Genomic DNA, 21,500 nt, shown 5'->3' with positions numbered 1-21,500 from the left:
CAGTTTATTACAGGGAAAGGATACAGACATAAATCAACCAGTGGAAGAGATGCATGGGGCAGAATCCAAGAAGGTTCCAAACCAGGAGCTTTCAGTTACCCTTCCTCATGGAGTCATGGACAGCGTTGCTTTTCTAAAAAAAAAAAAAGGCAATGACATGTGACAATACACAGTGAGTACTGCCATCCAGGGAGTTCACCTGAGCTTTGCGTTCATACTTTTTAGTGGGGCCCAATCATGTAGCTGACTGCCTGAGTGTCTGGCCTTTAGTCTTCAGCCTCTTTGGAGGTGGAGTGGTTACTACATGGCAGAAAGCCCCTATCATAAGTCATGTTGTTAGAATGTCTGGTGTGGCCTAAAGCCCCCAGGTAAGCAAAGCCACTCTTCCTAGAGACCACCTCCCACAGGACAAGGGCAAAGGCCAGACCTCTCTTTGGGTAAGGTTAATTCTTTTATACACACTCTGAAATTCAACTAGCTTAAGTGACTGAATATCTCATCCTTTTCTTTCTCTCACTCCCTGGTAAGGAGGGATGTTGCTTCTGATCATGCAGGGAGTATCACAAATTGTGTGTTTATTGCCTCATCTTAAATAGTTATCACATTTTGATGATAATTTGCAATATTTTATCAGTAAGGAAATGGTGAAGTATGGCAGCTGGGGTTCAGCTTTTCGGCACATGTTCAAATGTGAGTAAGTGTTCTGGCTCTTATGCGGAAATTGGTGGCCCAACAGTCATTAACCCCAGAGCTTCTCTTTGCCTTCCATACATTACACTGGCTTTGCCCTTAAACATCAACATTGCTTCCTTTCCCCCACTTAATGATTATCTCCCACCTTCTCTGCTCTCCCAACCACTGGTTTAATCAACACATATTGATTAGAAAATAATGCATCCAAATAATTTGTATTTTCTTTTTGGTCAAAATGGGCTTGGTTAACAAATTTACTTGAAATTATTAGTGTTGACTTATCAGAATGGAAAGGTTTTGCTTTACCTGGTTTCACTCACTCATTTATTCAGAGTTTATTAATTTCCTGTGATGTATCAGGTACTGATATGCACACAAATATGCATGCACTATATCTCCTCCTTACAGTAGTGAGCTTTGTAAACTTCACATGACCCCTTTTCATTTTCTGCTCTCCACCTTCTCGTTCTGTTAGTCTTCTGGAGTGGGTAGAAGTGATGGGAAGGTGAATGTAAAGACACAAAGAGGTCCCTAAATGATCTGTTCAGCTCCTTTTCAACTACCATTAAGAACTGCTGTTAGAAGTTTACAATATAAAGGAAGAGACAGATAAAATAATCACAACCTTCCAGGTGAAATACTAATAAAGGTATGTTACTAAATACATTAAAATGTTTGACTATTGTTGGAGTTAGAGAAGCAATGTAGAGGAATGGATTCTCTGTTGGATTCCCCAGTAGGTAACAGATTTTCAGGAAAACTAGTTTAAAAGAGAATTGAAAGTGTGTGTGTGGGGGAAGATGTATTCAGTTAGTTTCAAAGCTTACTTTTATTTGTTTTTGGTCCCATGAGTTGATGCTTGTCCAACACAAGTCGTAGGTCGTATTCATGATTAAATTGATTGATGAGTTACTGATAGGGATGGGTATTCTAACCATGGACTCACATTTAGATTCAAAGGAGAATAAAGTTAAGTAGCTTTACAATAGTAGAAATTTTAAAAATACTGTCATTAATTATGTAACACCACACAAAGGCATTTTACTGTAAGCAAAAAAATAAGCCTTTTCTTTTTCATTAAAAAGAAATCTATATAGATGTAGCCTGGAGAGGATGAAAGTGTCAGTTTTCACATTTAAGGATTTGTACTTTATGAGCCTTGATATGTTAATGCCTCCTTTGGGGTTCTTTCGGATGAGCACATTGCACAGGTGGCCCGCTGAATTTATAGACACAATAACTGAACTGGAGAAAAAAGAGGCCAGAGCATTTGTGGCACATTGGATACAGCTGGCTTGGCCCCTTAAGAGCCGACATGAGTTTTATGTGACAGAGCCACTTACTGAGTCAGGAGACGCTCCTTTTCCTGGGATCCCGACCTGCTGCTTTTTTCTCTTCCCTCCCTTTAGTATAGACCAAGGCAAGCTCTGAGAGCTGCTTTGTCAAACTGTGAAATGAGGAAATTAATTTATCATAATTTATAATGTTCTGAAGGTCTTTGAAATGAACATCTGTTAAATGCAACTTCTCTCTGTAATATTCTAAAACTTGGGTGAGTTAAACAATTAAGGGGCTGGGAAACTTGAAAATATTAAAGTGTCTGTCTGAAAAAAGTTTAGGCCAGAGAACTGGCTTTTGTAAATTAAAGTGGTTATTTTATTATCAAATTATAAACACTGCATATACACTTGCCATATTTGTCAGGGTGGGTATTAGGTGTTTGACTGGAATTTCTTCAAGATTATTGGGATAGTCATTGCCAAACATTGTTGAAAATAAAAAAGGAGAATGATTTCTCTGTCTCTGTCTTTCTCTCTCTCCTCTCTCTCTCTCTACTCTCTCTCTCTCTCTCTCTCTCTCTCTCACACACACACACACACACACACACACACACACACACAAAATATTAAACTTAAAAGATTCAGAGTTCATTATTAACAAATACTTCTACAGATTCAGGGTGTTCCCCTGCCAGTTTCAACTAATACTGTAGCAAAAATGGAGGCCCTTTTCAGCACCACTATTTCAAGTAAGGGGTATACGTCCTGGAAAGATAGGAAAAGAGAGATGAAAGCATGAGAGAAATGGTAAAAGTTAGAGAGGGTGTGATTTATAAAGCAAGAGTCAATGAGGAATAGGGCATGATAGAGAGAAAAGAGGAAAAAATACTGTTTTCCTTACCTTTGCATATTATTTATGGGCAAGACATTATTTTTAGTTTTTCCTCTATTATTTCGCCTGGGTTCAAATTTGTAGCCAGACTCTGTGCCTTCAGGGGAAGTTGACTTAGAGAGCAAAATGTAGAAGTTATTTGCAAGCCGTCTGTGTTTATGGATTTTGTTTTCTAGAAGCTTGGACACTGAGGAGAGAGGCTGGAGTGCAGGCATTACTTGAGGCTAGGTGGCCCTGGAAGCCATGAGCTCCCCACGGGGAGGTTAAAAGTCCTTAGAAGGGAATGTCTAAGAGGTTGGCCCTGAGCCTCAGGTTTCCAGCCTTAGCCAAGACTCCCTTGTGCCACCTCTGGTACACAGTGGGATTTCAGGGCCTGATGTGAGCTTGGACAAAGATTATCTCTGTATCAAGCCATTCAGAGAGAAGTCCAGAAGAGGCTTCTTAAAGTACTGGCATTATACTATACTGTATTACCTTTGTAATACCCACATGGAGTAAGGGAAAAAAATTCCCTGCCTTCCCATGGGTTGGGGCTCCAACTAGGGTTTGTAGTTTCACATTCTTCTCTGCCTGCTACATTTGCTTTGTGGGCTTGAAGTCTCCTTTTCCAATAACTCTTCTGCATTTCCTTGCCCATCTTACCTATTTCTGTTGTCTCATTTCTAGCAGAGAAAAATATTCACAGATATTGTTATGTATATATGTATGTATTTAGTTACTTTTAACTTCATCTATTCCCACAAAGGACTTTAGATAATGTAGGAAATTTGCTTAGGAATATTATCAATATAATAATAATATCCTTTCCACATTGAACAATTGAACATAGGTATAAAGAATTGTGAACCAATGGATTTGAGACAAGAGCTAAATTTAAATTTATCCATTGTTTAAGACAAAAGGCCTATTAAAATCCTAAAAATATACAAAAGGCTGTGGGTTGGCTATTTGATATTTTCATGAGCCTATATAGTGTAGTAGCTAATGAACTTGGGGTCTGAGGTCAGACATACCTGAGATTCAGTTTCAGCTTTTCTTAATTCTAACTGTACAATATTGGGCAAGTTTCTTTATTTTTTTTTTCATCTGATCTACAGGGTTGTTGTGAGGATTGACTGTAAATATGGGTAAAGCATTGAAGAGTGGCCAGCACAGACTTAATGTTTAATGTTTAATAATACTATTTAGTATGCTTGCTACTAAACGGTCCTGCTTTCAAAAATTTAGGATATATACATGTGAGGCAAACAATTGTTATGCTCATAGCAAGTCATGATCCTGGGTTCCTTTCAGTTAGACTCCTAAGAATCTCTAGCAGAATACAGTATTATTACTATGTGTACTCAGAAAAATAATCCTATATATACTTCTTTGATATGTTTCTATAATTCAAATTATCTATTATTTCAGATTGGTATTTCTCTCGCCTACAATGAAAAATGAGATATTTTTATAGAGGAAAAACATATCAACATGACATGTTTTGGCTTGCTTTATCTAAAAGTAGTAGTGAATTGCACTAAATTATTAACATAGTTTTTCTAGTTTTCACTGTTGGTTTTGTGTAGTGTGTGTGTGTTTGCCTGTGTACTGTGCACGTGCACCATATTCATGCACTTAAAGCAACTTGAAGTTATTTAACCTCAATAGTTTAATTGATGTTGAGGTTATCACACTGGCCTCATAAGCACTGTGCTTCATTTAAAGAGCTAGTCAATACAGACTAAATGTACAAAATGACATGAATAGATAAAGCGTTTTCAAAGCATTGTGTGCAATACATGGCATGTGCTGATAGAAATCATTTTTCTTAAGGGGTATTCTATAAAGGATAATGCTTACTTGCTCTGCAATTCTTGTTAATTTTTTAAAATATAGCCTTGATTTGAGTAATAACTTCTACCTATTTCAGATGTTTATTTGACACAGATATTTTACTTGGGAATGTATTATAGCTCATAAAAAGGATTAGCTAAGAATAATTGAACCTGTACAATGAAGTGAGAAATATATACTATTAATTACCTGTTAATTTAATATGATCATATAGTCCACAAATACATAGATTGACTACATTAGTTAGATGGTCCTTCCTCTGTGAATATGGGTGGAAACCTTGGCTGAATTTGTCTGGCAATATTGTCTCTTAATTGACTGGTCTGCATTGGAATGTTTGTTTCCTTACCTAATAATTTAATGCAATTTGTAGAGAATTCTGTTTCTCCTTCTGCAAATGATCAAAGTTCTGTCTTTCAGGTTCTCTTTTCTCATCTTGTTATTTTCCAGATCTAGGCATATACTAGACTGTAACAAGATTTGTTCTGAGGACACATGCTGTCTGTGAAACATCTTCTGCTTCACTCTGGGAAGAATGATTGTATTTCTTTTTTTTTTTTTTTTTTTTTTTTTTTTTTTGAGACGGAGTCTTGCTCTGTCGCCCAGGCTGGAGTGCAGTGGCGCAGTCTCGGCTCACTGCAATCTCCACCTCCCAGGTTCACGCCATTCTCCTGCCTCAGCCTCTCCGAGTAGCTGGGACTACAGGCGCCCGCCACCACGCCCGGCTAATTTTTTGTATTTTTAGTAGAGACGGGGTTTCACTGTGGTCTCGATCTCCTGACCTCGTGATCCGCCTGCCTCGGCCTCCCAAAGTGCTGGGATTACAAGCGTGAGCCACCGCGCCCGGCCAGAATGATTGTATTTCTTTAGCCACAGTTTTGTTTTCTGTCTCAAGGAGTTCACTGCCGAGGTAGAAGGGACTCAGCATGTTCTAGGTCAGGTTTTTACTGAAAAAGATTTTTATGTCTTTCTTGAAAAAGTCATAAAAGGAAAAAGAAAAGAGAATGGATGGTCACAAACTAAATGGTTCAGTTGCGAACGTTGCCTCAAATATTTCCTTAAGGCTCATTAAGAGAAGATTTTTTGGCAGTAGAATGAGTGAGTCAGAAAGGTTAATATCTGGTAGATTTTTAATAGGGTTTTACTAACCTAGATAATACATTATCCTATTAGTAGAAATATCTAATTGCAAAGAATAATTCATTGGTTGGCCTTGCTTACAAAAGGGAGTTTAGTTATTGAGCTAGTAATAGGCTTCTCTGACATCTAAGAATTTATTGCAAACAGCTAAAACTGTATGTACGGACTTGACTAGAAGGGTAGTCATCTTAGTGTTGTGTGTATTAATAGTAGACAACCGGCTGGGCATGGTGGCTCATGCCTGTAATCCCAGCACTTTGGGAGACGAAGGAGGGTGGTTCACTTGAGGTCAGCAGTTCGAGACCAGTCTGGCCAACATGGTGAAACCCCATCTCTACTAAAAATAAAAATAATAATAATAATAAAATGGGCTGGGCATGGTGGCAGTGGCTGGACTCCCAGCTACTTGGGAGGCTGAGGCAGGAGAATTGCTTGAACCTGGGAGGCAGAGGTTGCAGTGAGCTGAGATCACGCCATTGCACTCCAGCCTGGGTGACAAGAGCAAGACTCCATCTCAAAAAAAAAAAAAAAAAAAAAAGGTAGACACGAGAAAAACTGGATATGCATTAATTCAAAGTTGTTTAAATAAATTATTGTAACAAGCATAATGGAACACTCTGAAGTAATTTTAATTGACTTATTGATATGAAAAGATGTTTTTGATATAGTTTTAATTGAAAAAATACAGAATAGTATCGTATTGTAATTTCTATGTTAAAGTTTTAATAAAGTTCCTTAAGTGCTGACAAGATTATGAGTAATTTAAAATTTATTGTATTTGCTTTCTGTATTTTCTAATTATCTGGAATGAACATGTGTTGTGATAAGATACATCAGAATGTTATGCACATAGTCCGGTCTTATTAATCAAATATTTCAATTAATAGAAAATTATAAGATAAATTTTATATTGATTAATTTGCATTTTCACTTAACCGCACACTATGAACATTTTTCCATGACAGTAAATATTTATCAAACATTTTTCTAAAGTTGCTTTCTGTTTTATTGCTTAAAGTTACCACAGTTTAACCAAACACGTATTGATGAACAATATGATTGTTTTAAGGCTGTAATAAAACTACTATTGTATATACCTCTGCTTCCTTGTAGGAGTATTTCATAAGAAAATTTCTAGTAATGTAATTGCTAGACTAGACAGAATACCAATGTAAAAACACTGTAAATATTACTGTTAAAAATATTAGAATTTTTTCCTCCAAATATTCCTCTTAAATTTATACTCATACCATCAGGGTATGATTGTTGCCATTTTCCTAGCCCCTTGATATGGTTTGGCTGTGTTCCTACCGAACGCTCACCTTGAATTGTAACAATCCCCACATGTCAAGGGCAGGACCAGGTGGAGATAATTGAATCATGGAGGCAGTTGCCCTCATGCTGTTCTCGTGATGGTGAATGCGTTCTCGCGATGGTGAATGCGTTCTCGCGAGACCTCATGGTTTTATAAGGGGCTATCCCCTTCACTCAGTACTTATTCTCTCTCCTGCCGCCCTGTGAATGTGAAGGGGTTCATCCCGGCATGATTGTACGCTTCCTGAGGCCTCTCCAGCCATGCGAGACTGTGAGTCAATTAAACCTCTTTTGTTTATAAATTACCCAGTCTGAGAAATTTCTTCATAGCAGCATGAGAATGGACTAATCCGGCCCTCAAAAACACCGTTTATTATCTATAGCTATGCTGTTCAAAATGGAGGCAGTGCCAATGTGTGACTATTTGAACTAATTACAATTAAATATAATTTAAAAATTAGTTTCTCAGTCTCATTAGTCATACTTCAGGTTGCACAATAACAACCTGTGGCCGGTAGTTACCATACTAGGCAACATATACAGACTATTTCTATCATTTCAGAAATTTCTATTGCACTGGGCTACGTTGTGCTATGTAATAGCACAGTTTTAACCCTTGATAATTTGGCAAATGAAAAACATCTTGTCTTAATTTTCATTCCTTTGATTTTTTTCAGCTGAGCATCTTTTTAAACATAATTGTTAACTATGTTAACTTTTTAAACATAATTGTTTTATGTTAACATAATTGTTAACATAAAATTACCTTTTTTTTGTCTTTTGCTCATTTATATACTGTGTAGACTTTATAAGATCTTTATATTATGGATATTAACCCTTTATAAATATGTTGCACAGTTTTTCTTATTTACTGTTTATCTTTCAAGTATATTTATAGTGTCTTGCAATATAGAAGTTTATGTGGTCAAACATGCGAAGCTTTTTCTCCGTGGTCTGATTTTAATTTCTATCTAAATAAATCACCACCTAAAGAAGTATAAAAATATTATCTTATATTTCTTTAGTACTTTTAGTTTTTTTATGTAAAATAAATCCATATGATACAAGGTTCTTTTTGTTTCCACAAGTAACCAGGTTTTTATCATAATTATTGAATAAATTCATTCCCTAATGCTTCAAAATGCTAATTATTGTTTATTACATTTGTCTCTAGTTCTATTTTTGGATTTATTGATCTGCCTATGTTTGTGCATGCCATAGCAACTTTATTACTGTAGTTTTATATTATGTTTTACTAACTGATAGAATAAGTTTTCTAATGTCATTTTTCAAAATGTCAATTATTGTTATATATTCATTCATTCATAAAATCTATAACTGTCAGATTCTATCTCTTCCACTATAAACTATTTTTATTTAAAGTTTATTAAATATACAAATAAATGTGTGGTCATTAGATCTGTACAATTTTGAGGTTTTTTCATCTAAGAATATTATTTTTTAACTTTGAGGAAGTATGTTATAGCTGATGTTCAATTTCATATTTATAGTTTGTACTCATTTTTGTGCCTATCAAGATCATTTTTTAATCTTGCTTTGGTCATCTAGTATATAACCCAATTTGCTGTTTTGTGTCATTTAAAATTGTTGAGGAGGATTCCTTTACCTGTTCAGCCAAATAATTGCTAAAACTATCAGGACAGAGCTAAGCATACAAGACCATACGGTGTACTAAATTTAATGCCACAGATCTGTGATTAACTTAGGAGAGTTAAGTAATCTCTAATTCTGTTAAATATGAAAACTATATTTTTAACATGAAATTACATTATAAAAAATTATTTTAAATCATTCAGAAAGGCTTTGAAGACCTTTATTGTGTGCATATTATCATTTTATATGCTAATAATTATTTACTACTTGATACAGTTTGGATGTTTGTCCCCTCCAAATCTCATGTTGAATTGAAATCCCCAGTGTTGGGGGTGGGGTCTGGTGGGAGGTGTTTGGATCATGGGGGTGGATTCCTCATGGATATCTTGGTGCTGTCCTAGTGATCATGACGGTTTTCACGATGCCTGGTTGTTCAAAAGTGTGTGGCAACTTCCCCCTCACTCTCTTGCTGCTGCTGTCACTATGTGATGTTCCTGCTCCGGCTTCAGCTCTTCCGTGATGGTAAGGTTCCTGAGGCCCTTATCAGAAGCAGATGCTGGAGCCATGCTGGTACAGCCTGCAGAACCTGAGCCAATTAAACCTCTTTTCTTTATAAACTACCCAGCCTCAAACATTTCTTTATAGCAATTCAAGAACAGCCTAACACACCATTCGCATATGCAAGTATTGATTACTGAAGTTGATGATTAGCAGAATGCCTAATAAGCAGGCTTTCCATAATAAATACAACATGAAATATCATTTACTCCCCAACAAATTCCATATTTCTCTGCTTTCTTTTAAAGAGCTCACCCTTCCTCAAAAGCTCAAATCAAATCCTTCCATGCGTTCATTTCTGCTGGAATATTTTGCCCAATATTTGGTATAGTTGCTGAAACAATGAAAGTTAACTCAGACTACCTATAGGGCCTTAAGTCTTGCCACAAAGAAGGGGTAAGAAATCACTCTGCTGCCGTCTTCCTTGAATCTGGTGTTCAGTGGGTGAATCCTGATGGGAAAATAGCTTGTCTTTTTGTCAGCCAACTCCATATGGATCCCATGATTACTAGTTTGAAGTCCAAGTATCATCCAAGATGAAATCTTGCCCTCAACATCAGGCTGATTTGAGTCATACCCTCATTTTCTCTTCCATTTCTGGGAAGTTGAATCCTATATTTAACCACCACCACTCTGGCTGAGGCATTCCCTCATCCCATCTTCCACTGCCACACCAGGTCCAAGATTCTACTGTACTATAGACAGGTGTTACACCACTCTCCAGATTCACACCATTACGGCCCCACCACATAGAAAGCAATGCACATAGCGTAACAGCTTGAGTTGGGCAGTTCACCATCTCCTGCTTAGGCACTTGGTTGGATTCTTGTTAATTCTGCTTGAGTCCTACTCTAATGTCATTTTAGTTTTCACAGAGACAAAATTATCCATGTTACAAATACAGTTGACTCATGAGCAACATGGGTTTGAACTGCATGGATCTACTTGTATGCAGATTTTTTTCAACCAAACACTGACCAAATGTACAGTTTGCAGGATATGGAGGTCTGACTCTGCATCTGCGGGTTCCACAGGTACTACTGTGGGACTTGGCTATGTGCTGATTTTGGTATATGTGGAGGTCCTGGAACCGATTCCCTGGCTATACTGAGAGATGACTGTACTTGTTTTTCCCTGCCAGCCCACTGTTCAGGGAGCTTCAGATATTTTATCTGAGACTATGAAGATTATGAAGTTTTGACTTCCTTGACAAGTCTACCTTAATTATGAAATTATTTTAGTGATTTTTTTCATGCAGTTGGTAATTTATCCCACACTTCTAAAGTGCAGGAATTATACTTTATTATATCTCTCATTGTTGTAGTAGCCATATTTTCTGGGGAAAAAATCCAGATACATGATTTGATAAATTCTACTATACTTACAGGGTCAAAGTATGAATTATTTGAAATAGAACCTGACGTTTTTATTCTGGCTATCATTATTGCCTTATTTAAAACATAGTTTTCTTGCAGGTAGCATTCAAAAAGTTTCTTGTTTAATATATGTGAATAGCATATGAAATGCATTAGTTGAAGAAGCATTTTCTTGATTGTAAAAATAATTACTTTTAGGGAACTTTGGAATAAATTACTGTGTTAATTTTTTTTTTCCTGAAAATTCTTAGCACTTTGTATTGCGTTGGAGAGACCCTCCCCACTCTGTGCATAGAATAGTCTTTTCAGTATAGCACCTGAAGGGGTCACTCATGCACAGGATACTTTCTCTCTATCCTGTCCTACTCTCTTGGTGATGCGTACTCTTGATTTGAATAGCAAAATATCTTTGAGTAGTGGTAGAAACATTTTGTGTTGCTTCTGAGGGACAGAGCAGTTGAATTCTGTCTTGAAATAAAGGTTGTGTTCCTAAGAAGTGGGTTCAAACTTAGGAATTTAAGGGATATTCTTTTTGTTATTTCTGAAATAGTTATTTTCTTGACATTTTCCTAGAAGTTTGTTTTAAGGATAAGAATGAAACCTAGAACACATATGCATTAGAATGATTAGATTTTCAAAAGCTTTGTAGGAAATGAGGGCAAAATATTTTCAGACCTTTATATATTTTTTTCATGGAGACAAAATTTTTTAGCAATGGGAAGGGTTATAATTTCATAAGCATAGTTTTCCCTCAAATTTAAATTCATTTGCATTTTTCTAATCCAAAATATAGCTTAAGAAAGTTCCCTCTGGCTTTATGGTTTATTACTGATTTCATTCTAGGCAAGAATAATGAAAACACCCAGCTTTGACACTTAGATATTGTTATGACAAAATCTTTTTATAATATTGAGACTTTTTTCTCATTACAAAATGAGACTGATGAATTTCACACAAAAGGGGCTACCTTGACAATCCTGACACTTGTATGATTGTTGCATATTATCCTGTTTTTTAAAAACGTGTGTGCCTAAATATCCCAGAGTAATGATTATATGATAAAATGTCATACTGCTTTTGAAATGCTTTCAGTCCTTTCGTGACAGAAAATTAGGTAGAAAGTCCAATTTTCCATGTCTCTGTGTAGACTTCTTTATTTCTAAATTTAGATTAGGTAGACATCTTAAAGTAGTTTTATAGAGAAAAGTGCGGTCATATTTTTAGGTTCCTTATGTTTGACACTTGCATTTTTTAAGCAAGCAATACTCATTGATTACCTAGGAAAGTTTCTTTATGCTTTGTTAATTTGATAGTATGGGCAATTTATTAGGTGTTTCCTGTTTTTAACTGCAGTCTGATTCTGAAGGAAATGAGCAGTGTCTGTGGCACAGCAGATGAGTCTGTGTCTGATGAGAGCCATGTGGGCCAAACTCTCATTTTTCATAAGTACTGTCATTTTACAGATGTATGACCTTTTTCTTTCTTCAGAGGAGGAGGGGCTGGGGAAAGAAGATAATGCACAGGGTTCATTTGAGAAACTCTTGTAGGCAGATACACAAATCATGTCATGTAAACCAGAACAGGCTAAGGAAACCTCACATCTCTTTTCCGAAGACAATAACAGATAGGACAGAGAAAGATGGAGTCAAAGATGATTAGGAAAACAGGAATGGTTAATGGATAACAGCAACGTGGCGCCAAGCTGTTCATTCCATGTCATAAAGATATGAAGCCACACAAACAGAGGCCAGGTAAAAGGTCTCTGAATGAATATCCAATCAATGCAGATGTATATTTGTGCTTTGAGACTTTTTAATGGAGAATAATGTGATGTATGGAGAAGTTACTTGTGGCAAATTGAGCTATTCCTTACTTAAAAGTTGCAACACATCCGGAGCTAGCTTCCCAGGTGTGTGGTGTGACCAGTGTAGTCACACAGGGCCCCAAGCCAAAGTGCCAAGCACTTAGTTTAATGCTCTGCTGTTGCCCTGAATTTTGATTTTACACCGGGTCCCACAAAATGGTAGCCAGCCCTGAGAGCGTGCCTAATAAATTGTGGAGCTGTATTTCTTATGTTTTCAGTACATGGCACTTTCAATTTCTAAAACCATAGGTTCACATGGTCCTGGAAACCAATGGTGGTTCAAATGGTCATCATGGCGGCCAGCAAGGAGAGCTGTCTTAGGCTCTTGTCTCACCCAACATCTGACCTACCTTTACTTGCTTTAGGTCCAGGGGATTTATTTGATCAAGGCTAAATTTGATGGAGAGTTGAGATCAGTTCCACATCATAACCCATGTTTAAGGTAGGGTGAAGAAAAAAATTTATTCTGACATTTTTTTCTATGAAGAACCAAAGTTATGGTTCTCTAAACTTGATCAACATGTATACACATGTGAATATGCACACACATGTGCTTATACTTATCTCAGAATAAGTTTAGTAATATAAATTATATATTAAAATAATTTATTTCATAATATAAAAACACTGAATCAAGTGTAAAATTTTCATACATATGAAGAGATATCACTTCATAGGATCTTAAGAAAATAAATCTTCACTATATCGTATATTCATTTGGAGTAAACATTGTACAATATTATCATCACACTATTAAAAGGGGTTAATTAAGAAAACAATTATTTTTTACTTCACTCTTGCTAAATTGTTTTCTAATGATTGGTTTCTTTTTAACATGTATCTAAACTAGGTCTGACAGTGCTATATTATGAAGTCAGTTTCTCTCTATTTTTTTTTTTGTAGCACATTTTGGTTTAATTAATCTACTTTGTCCTGTAATAAACTCTCAGGAGATGTGAGTGTAACTCATGAAAGCCCAGTGAATTATCTCAGCTGGAACTTATTTGACCTCATGATTACGGGGAATTTTTGAATCTGAGCTCCTCAGTAGCAGTTTCCACCTCACATGCACAATACTGTTCTGGAGCCTTCCCTCAGCCTGCTCTCTCAGATGCAGGAGTTAATGTTTATTTTGGGAGGAGCTACAAAGGAAGAAGCTCTTTCACTTTAGTTGACCTTTTCCAAAAAAAAAGATAACATGCTAGTCAGCTATACATATTGTATCTAATGATAAATGTTAAGAATGGCTCTGATATCAATTAAATCAACTTCATGTGTTCATCTTAAAAAATACCCAATCAATCAAAATGCTTTCTCGCAGGAAAAGTGGACCATTAAATGACAGTTGCCAAGCAATTTCTATTTTACAAATCAATTCCATGCTTAAATTGAGGTATATATTGAAAACATCTAATCTATTATATATATCTTTAAAAAAAAAAAGACCCTCCTCCCAACCCAAACTGTTAATTATTGCACAGTCAAGGCTGCAATTAAAGGCTGAAGAGATTTGTCTAGCAAGATAACAGAGGGAGGAAAACAAGGGACACAATCTCTATGGGGCAGTTACATCACACTTGATAGCTCTCTCACACTTGATAGCTCATCCCATGGATGCTGTTTGTTCCTTAGCAGAATATCCTAGTCAATAGATAGATAAAAATAAAGAGCAATTGAGATGTGCATCTGCCTGATATTGGAAAGGAATATACCTCTCCAAAAGGTCTGAAAGATTCTCTTCTATCTGGATGCCTCAAACTCAATGCTTTCTCTTTAGTTAATTCCTCAGAAAAATGTTACCGATAGCAATATAACTATCCAATCACTTATTTACTCAAAGATAAGGGACTGTATGTAAACTCACTTAAGATAGGCATAACAATTCTTTAAGAAAGAAGACTTCTTCATAAGATTTAATGTAAACCAAAAGAATAGCCCTAAGATTAAAGAAAGATGTTTCAGAACAAAGAAAGTGTCTTATATGATATCCTTTTATTTCCATAACCAAACTTCAAGGCTCTAAACTTGCAGCTACCTCTAATATAACACTGATTTGTTTTAAGTATTACTTTGAAATCTTTTCTGTTACTTATCAAAATTTGTTCTTTTTAATTTTCATCTTCTCAACTTCAATTTTTAAAGTCACCTATTTCTGAAAATAATGGTTTTTTCTTCCTTTTTTTTAAAAAAGGAAAATCAAGTTCTTGCCATGCTCTCTGAAGCCAAGGCATCTGAAACTGGATAAATTCTCTAATTCATTTTTTTAAACTTTACTTTTGAATTGTCCCTCATTTACATAATCTCGTCTAAGAGTCTCCATTGTATACTTAGCTTAGGTACACTTACATGTATCTTTCAGCAGTACTTTATCCATCTTGATATAAGAGGCATTGATTAAAATCTATCTAGAGATATAAGTCTTTTCTTATTTTAATAGAGTTGCTGTTTTATAGTTTCTATACTTGACATTAGAAATGAGATATTTTCATCTATTTGTTGAAATTATCATAAAATAAAGGACTGTAATAATAGACTGAGTTATAACAATGGTGATGTTTTGAATTGAGTCTCAAGTTATGCCAAAAAGATGTTTAACAGTCTTTTGGATACATTTAACTATCATAACTATATACTTCTATAGTCTTCTGACTTGAAGGAAGCCCTTTTCCTTGCCATAAAGATTGAAGATGATCTAAGAAAAGTATGTCATAGCCACACAATAAAAGTATGAGGAGTTAGGTGTTGGGAGAGTTTGGGGCTCATGCTTAACTCTCTGCTTGTACTATTTTACTGATGTAGTTATGCTGAGTTTCTAAATAATGTTTTCCTCTTTACTAGTTCAAAATAAATACAAATAACTTTAAAAATAGGCCATGGAATTTAATGAAAGGGTTTTATGAGAATCTAAAACCCCTGTGAGTATTACAAAATAAGTGATCCTAAGATTTCAACCTTTTCAATTAGATCTGATGTGCATGCGTATAGATTTAAATCAAACCTGAAAACCCTGGGCTCTCCTGATACTCTAGAATCTTCTTGAACCATTTTAATATGACCCACTTAATCTTTCATTTATGTTGAATCTTCAGAAAGGCTTGTAGATCCCAATTTAAGGCTTAAATTGCTACCCACACAGATTCTGAGTATTAAGAAGCTCAATGTTATTGAGACAGAGCATATTTCAGCTCTTCCTTCTTAACAAATACAATCGCATATCTAACAGGATGTTGAGAATTGACTTCCCGTTTTGTGTAATATCTACTAGGCAGCAATTCTGAATTGAAACAATGTAGCAAACTTTCTGCCCTGAGCAGCCATATTTATAGAGTATAATTTTTAGGCTCTTTGTGCAGAATATTGAAAACAAAATATGAAATAGTAAGTCTGTTTTGCTGAACTATAGGGTTATTAGTTTTAAAATTCAAGCAACATGCAAATCAGAAATAACATCCTAGGACCGGGTCAATCAAAAAATTCTGTGAGCAGATAATTTGTTTAATAACCATTCATAGGGACCCCCTGTGTTCTTTTTCTTTTTGGCACAGTTGTTTTCCTTCTTGTCTTCTAAGCCTAAGGCATCTAATTTGCATTTGATTTGCATTTTGTTCTTAATGGGAAAAAAGAGAAAGCAAGCACATGAGAGAAGGAAAGAAAAAACAGTTCCAGATATCTAGCAGTAACCAATTCCTTGGTGTTAGCCTGTGCTGTTGAATATTTTATAATTTACAAACTGAAAACACATTACGCTCTGCTTTTCAAACAGGCTTTGTCACATGCCTTTTCTAAACCTTTTAAGACATTAGGCTTGTGACCAGTATAAAAAAATATGCATTCTTTATTTCTACATATCTCTTATGGTGCTACACTGTGGGAATGGAAGAACAGAGGAGGTTAGAAGGAGGTCTGAAGTGCCTGCTAATCATTTACAGAGGCAAAACTGATTTTAAACTTTTTACTTTTATTGAAGAAATATACGTTGATACTTTTAAAATATCAAGAGAGTATACGCTAGCTAAAGAATTTCTGATTTCTTAGCCATCATCTGGACACAATATTTTGAGAGATGCTACTGAGAGATTTGTTGAACCCCACTGAATTAAGGTCAACTCATCAATTCTTAACAGGAATATAAGTTGAAGCTGATTCCTAATAGCTTCTGGAATGCAAAAGCAATGCTGACCTTTAGTCTACATGTCAGTGGAAGCAAAGTTAAGAGCCAGAGAGTTTTGGTTAAAAAATTTATACATTGCTGATAAGAGGTGGAGATTGTCCCTGTGTTTCATATACTGGAATCCAGAGGCAGTGTTTCTAGTTCTGCTCTTGTAAGATCAGAACCAGTCATTTAACCTCCCTTTTATTTCTTTGCATGAGCTAAAATTTATGTTGGCAAATTGCTTTTCTGGAGAGAAAATAAAAACTATGTTGATGTAGCATATTAACTCATTGCTGAAAGTACAATACAAATGATTTGAATTTTCTAAGAGAAAAATCTCTAGTTAGCTGAAGACCAGATTTGAAAGCAGAGGGAACGTTGAAGAGAAGGGCATAGCATGGCTGTTCTTTGAAAAGCGTTGCCATGGGCCAAGCAGTTTCCAGACAACTGTCCAAGAGCCAGGCAGTGCAGGGATCCTGTAAAACTTCAGCCCTTGAATTCTGTACTGATAAGAGAGGCTGTCTGGATTAACAACCCTGTCAAGGGTAACCCTCTGAAGTGCTTATTTGTTTAGGAAAAGAACCTCATTCATCATCAGGGAGTGATAGAAAAAGGGGCTGTTTGACACCATATCTGAAGGCTACCTGGATGTATGGGCTCTTTGGGTACCTTTCATGAAAAGGAAGAGGAGAAAGGATGCTGTTGCTATTCAGTTTCAACATAGTATTAAAAAGAAATGTATTATACATGTTCACAGTGCCATTTTTTTATGATGCAGTTTCATTTCTTTTCATTGTAAAACTCTTTGGGAAAAATTTTATCTCAAAAATCAGAGATGATATATTTATGTTGTTAACTAACGTAAAAATACACGAAAAGAAAAGTAAAATCTGACATTAGACTTGTAGTTTGCCTTTTGTTGATTTTATTATTAGATCCTTTGAAACCTCTTTTATCAATTTGTCTAGTCGAACATGTGAATATTATATTTATTTGCCTCAATAAACTGATTATAGGCCCAAGTTTAAAAAAATGCTATAGGTTAACTAGTGATTTTAAAAAAAACATTGGGATAATTATAGATTTTTTTGATCATCTAGAATTTGTTATAAAAATGAAGAAAGTTCAAAAGCAAATATTATTATCTGAGGACATGAATGACAATAACTGATGTTAAAATTGAGTGCCCTGAATATAGATAAAAATAATATTGCTTGCTAGATAGGTGACATTTTAGGTACAATAACTTCATCTGTTGTGATTGACAACTAAAACTAAATTCTGTGATTTTGACTGTTTGCATAATGATTAAGAAGATTTCAGCTTTATTTAAAGCAGAAATGTCACATATATATTGCAGTTACTAATTTGTATTTATATAGTAGGTAAATCACAACTACTATATAGTGATAGGGTCATATGTCATAAGCAACAATGCACACATATAAACTACAAAATTCAAAGCGTATCTGTACTCTCTATTATATATAATTTATTGGGAATTATTTGCTTAATTACCTCTTTCTTAAAAAAATATCACTCCAAGTAGATATTGTAGTTTTATTGTAGGAAAGAGTAGTTTGGAGAGGTTAAATAACATGTACAAGGCCACATAGCTAGTACGTGGTAGAAACAGGATCTTAAGGCAGATTCATCTGGGCCCAAAGCTCTTAACAACCCTTTATTTGTAGCCACATTGCCCCCCTTTAATGAATCCACATGTATCTATCTGCAAATGTCACTCTTGTTTCTAATAAAACTGTGTGCAATGCCATCTCAAAGGTTCTTTCAGTACCCTAAGGGTATAAAAGGTAAAAGAAAACAAAACAAATACAACGGTTGACACTTGCCATCTAAGAATCAAACCCAGAGTAAATGATTAAATGTTGGAAAAGAGCAGCCTGACATCAGAAAAATCGCTTATGCTGTAGGCACAATCTGTTTCTGATATTATGTCACTACTCATTATGTCTATTCTACTCCCTTCTAGCACCTCCTGGAGTCCTCCCCATTACTGCTTTACTCAGATCTAACTGCCAAGGAACTTCCTTCACTTTGTCTGACTTCTCAAGGTTTTGATGTCTCCTGGGTAACTGTGGGTTAAAATAGATTATCCTAATAATTGGGCTAATGTGATAGCAAGCTAACTTGTTCCTATTCAGAGAAATATAATAATAATACAGAGAAGAGTAAACAATAATAACAATCAACCATTTTCCTATATACATGAATTGACACTGGGGACTGAAACTACCTACCACCCCCTTCCACCCCTTTCTCCCTACAATTTGCTGTCTGCATGTATATGACTGCTATTTCATGAGTCTCTTGCCCAGGCAAATGGTTCGGTTGTTTATTATAAGAACTTCCCTAAAGACCCACCAAATCCTCAAAGGAAAGCATCAAAAGATAGGGCTAAACAATTGTATCCCAATCTTTACTCAGAATTAATCAAGCTTCCTAACTGAAAGCCCACCATAAATCAAATATTCAATTTTCAACACATGTTGTTCTTGCTTCTTTCCCCCTTCAAGACACTGCCAAAGCTCTGTCGAAGTTGGGCTCTCCCTTACCACAGTAAGCAATAAACTCAACTTTCTCTTATCAATAGATTGTGTTAGTAATATTTGGAGAACCTGCATTTGACACTAATAACCACTAATATTTACATAGCACAGTAAATAAATGTGCCAAGTAGTGTGTATACATGTGCATACCACATACAAACCATTTATCTCCACATTACACATGAGGGAACTGAGGCCTAAAGTGGTATTAAGTTGCTTGCTCAGGTGACACAGCTTCTTAAGTGGCCTTCTAAACTGTTTCTTGTAATATATATATGACCACCAAAGAAATATGTCTTCAGGAGGCCTCTACAGGAATGACCATTAAAGTGAAACTTACAGAACTGTGATTGCAGACTTAGGGAGATAATTGTCACTGGGTATGTGTTTCTAGTTAGACTAGCTGCTATTATGGTCTACAGATGGTACCAGCCTTGCACATAAGGCAGTCAGGTTGAGGGAATTAGTATGACATGTTAGTTGAGGAAGGAAAATTGTTTTACTCAGTGTCTGAATGAAGTATGATTGGCAGAGATGACAGTCTCCTGTATAGGTTTCCCACACCAGCTCTATCCACAATTTCACACTAGACTTGCATTGTACCAGGCAACCCAGCCCCTGCTGTGCATGCCTCCAATCAAGGCAGGATATACTCATGGGGAAAGGACTAAAGTCACGGAATAAAAGAAGCTACAGATTAAGAGCTCCGCAACCTCACACTCTTGAGTTATGGAACATAGTGCTGTAACGCTAAGTCATCATTGTGATTCCTTAATGGGAAGGATGGCGGGGCAAATTCTTTTCTTGATATTCAGTCAATTCTCTATGAATGGACTTCTAGGTAAATGGGACTGATTGTATTCCCTCCATCACTGCCTCTCTCGTAGTCAGTGTCCTGTACACCTGGCAATCAGAATTCATAGGTTCCTGAATTTGGAGAGGCAGAATATGGACATTAGAGGACACCTGTGTTTTCTAGTCCTCTTTTTCTGTGAAAATCTTCTCTCCCCTGACCCCTACATCCACCCCACTTCTCTCTCGCTCTCTCTCGAGTGCATGTGCATGCAAATTCTCTCCAAATTTTCCATCTTTCCATTTTCATGCTTTTTGTGATGCTTTCACAATTCTGCATTAGGTTCTTTTAGGTGGTGACTAGGTTGACATGTGCTTTGTGACCTCATCTTCTGAGGAGTGAGTCTCTGTTAACTGCTATTTGATAAAATGTTGCCTCAGGATTGCACTCCTGGGACCATTTAGCTTCCTTGAAACTAGGAGCAAGGAGTCCTTGATACTCTTTAGGAATTCATGTAAAGGAAAATACAGGATAAAGTATGACATTTAAATACTCCTTAAATCATTTATCCTACATGGTGCTCAAATAAATACTCGAAAGGATTTTAATCGTTTTTATAAGTTTCATCTATGTCTATGTATATATGCATGTAGGTATACATGTATTTCCAATTTTTAATACAAACTGTCTTATTTTTCTAAAATAATTCTCATGCTCAAAATCTTCCTTTTTATCCTCCTTCATTTGCAAAATAAAATCTGAAATGTGCTCTGGACCTCATGGACCATATTTCCACTTGTCATGCTTACCTGCCATAGTTTCCTAGAGCAAAGCATCTCAAACTTGAATGTGCATGTGAACCAAAACGGGTTCTAGTTCCAGTGCAGATTCTGATTCCATATGTCTGGGGTGAGGCCCAAGACACTGCATGTCTCACAAGTGATACCGGCAATGCTGATCCCTGAACCACGCTATGGAGTAGGGAGACTAGATTCCACAGCCTTGCTCTTGTAGCCAACAGCTGTTTGTTCTACTTATTACCACTTTTAGAAATTCTTCGCCTTTCCTGCCCATTTGCTTTGCTTCTGCTGTTTCATGTCTGTCTCTCTTTTCTGAGATTGGTATTATCTACAGAAATGTCCAATGAATTAGACAACTTTTCACAGGCACAGCACACTCTTTCTAAAATCGCATTTCTGTGTCCTTGAAGGAAAATCCTTTGCACTTCCATTTCCTGAACAAATGTATTTCTTTGAATCACACCCTTACACTCTTAAACATGCTCTGGAAATGGGAACTCGGCCTCACTGAAGGCAGTCGTGAGACACCAAGTCATTGAAGGGACAGGCTCATATTGACAATACAGTCTTTAGCGCAGAGAAATAACACTTCCCATAAAAACACGAAGAATTTTATCACA

The sequence above is a fragment of the Nomascus leucogenys genome, chromosome 18 (assembly GCF_006542625.1).
Source record: "Nomascus leucogenys isolate Asia chromosome 18, Asia_NLE_v1, whole genome shotgun sequence".
NCBI lineage: Eukaryota > Metazoa > Chordata > Mammalia > Primates > Hylobatidae > Nomascus > Nomascus leucogenys.
This window is presented reverse-complemented; position numbering follows the sequence as displayed.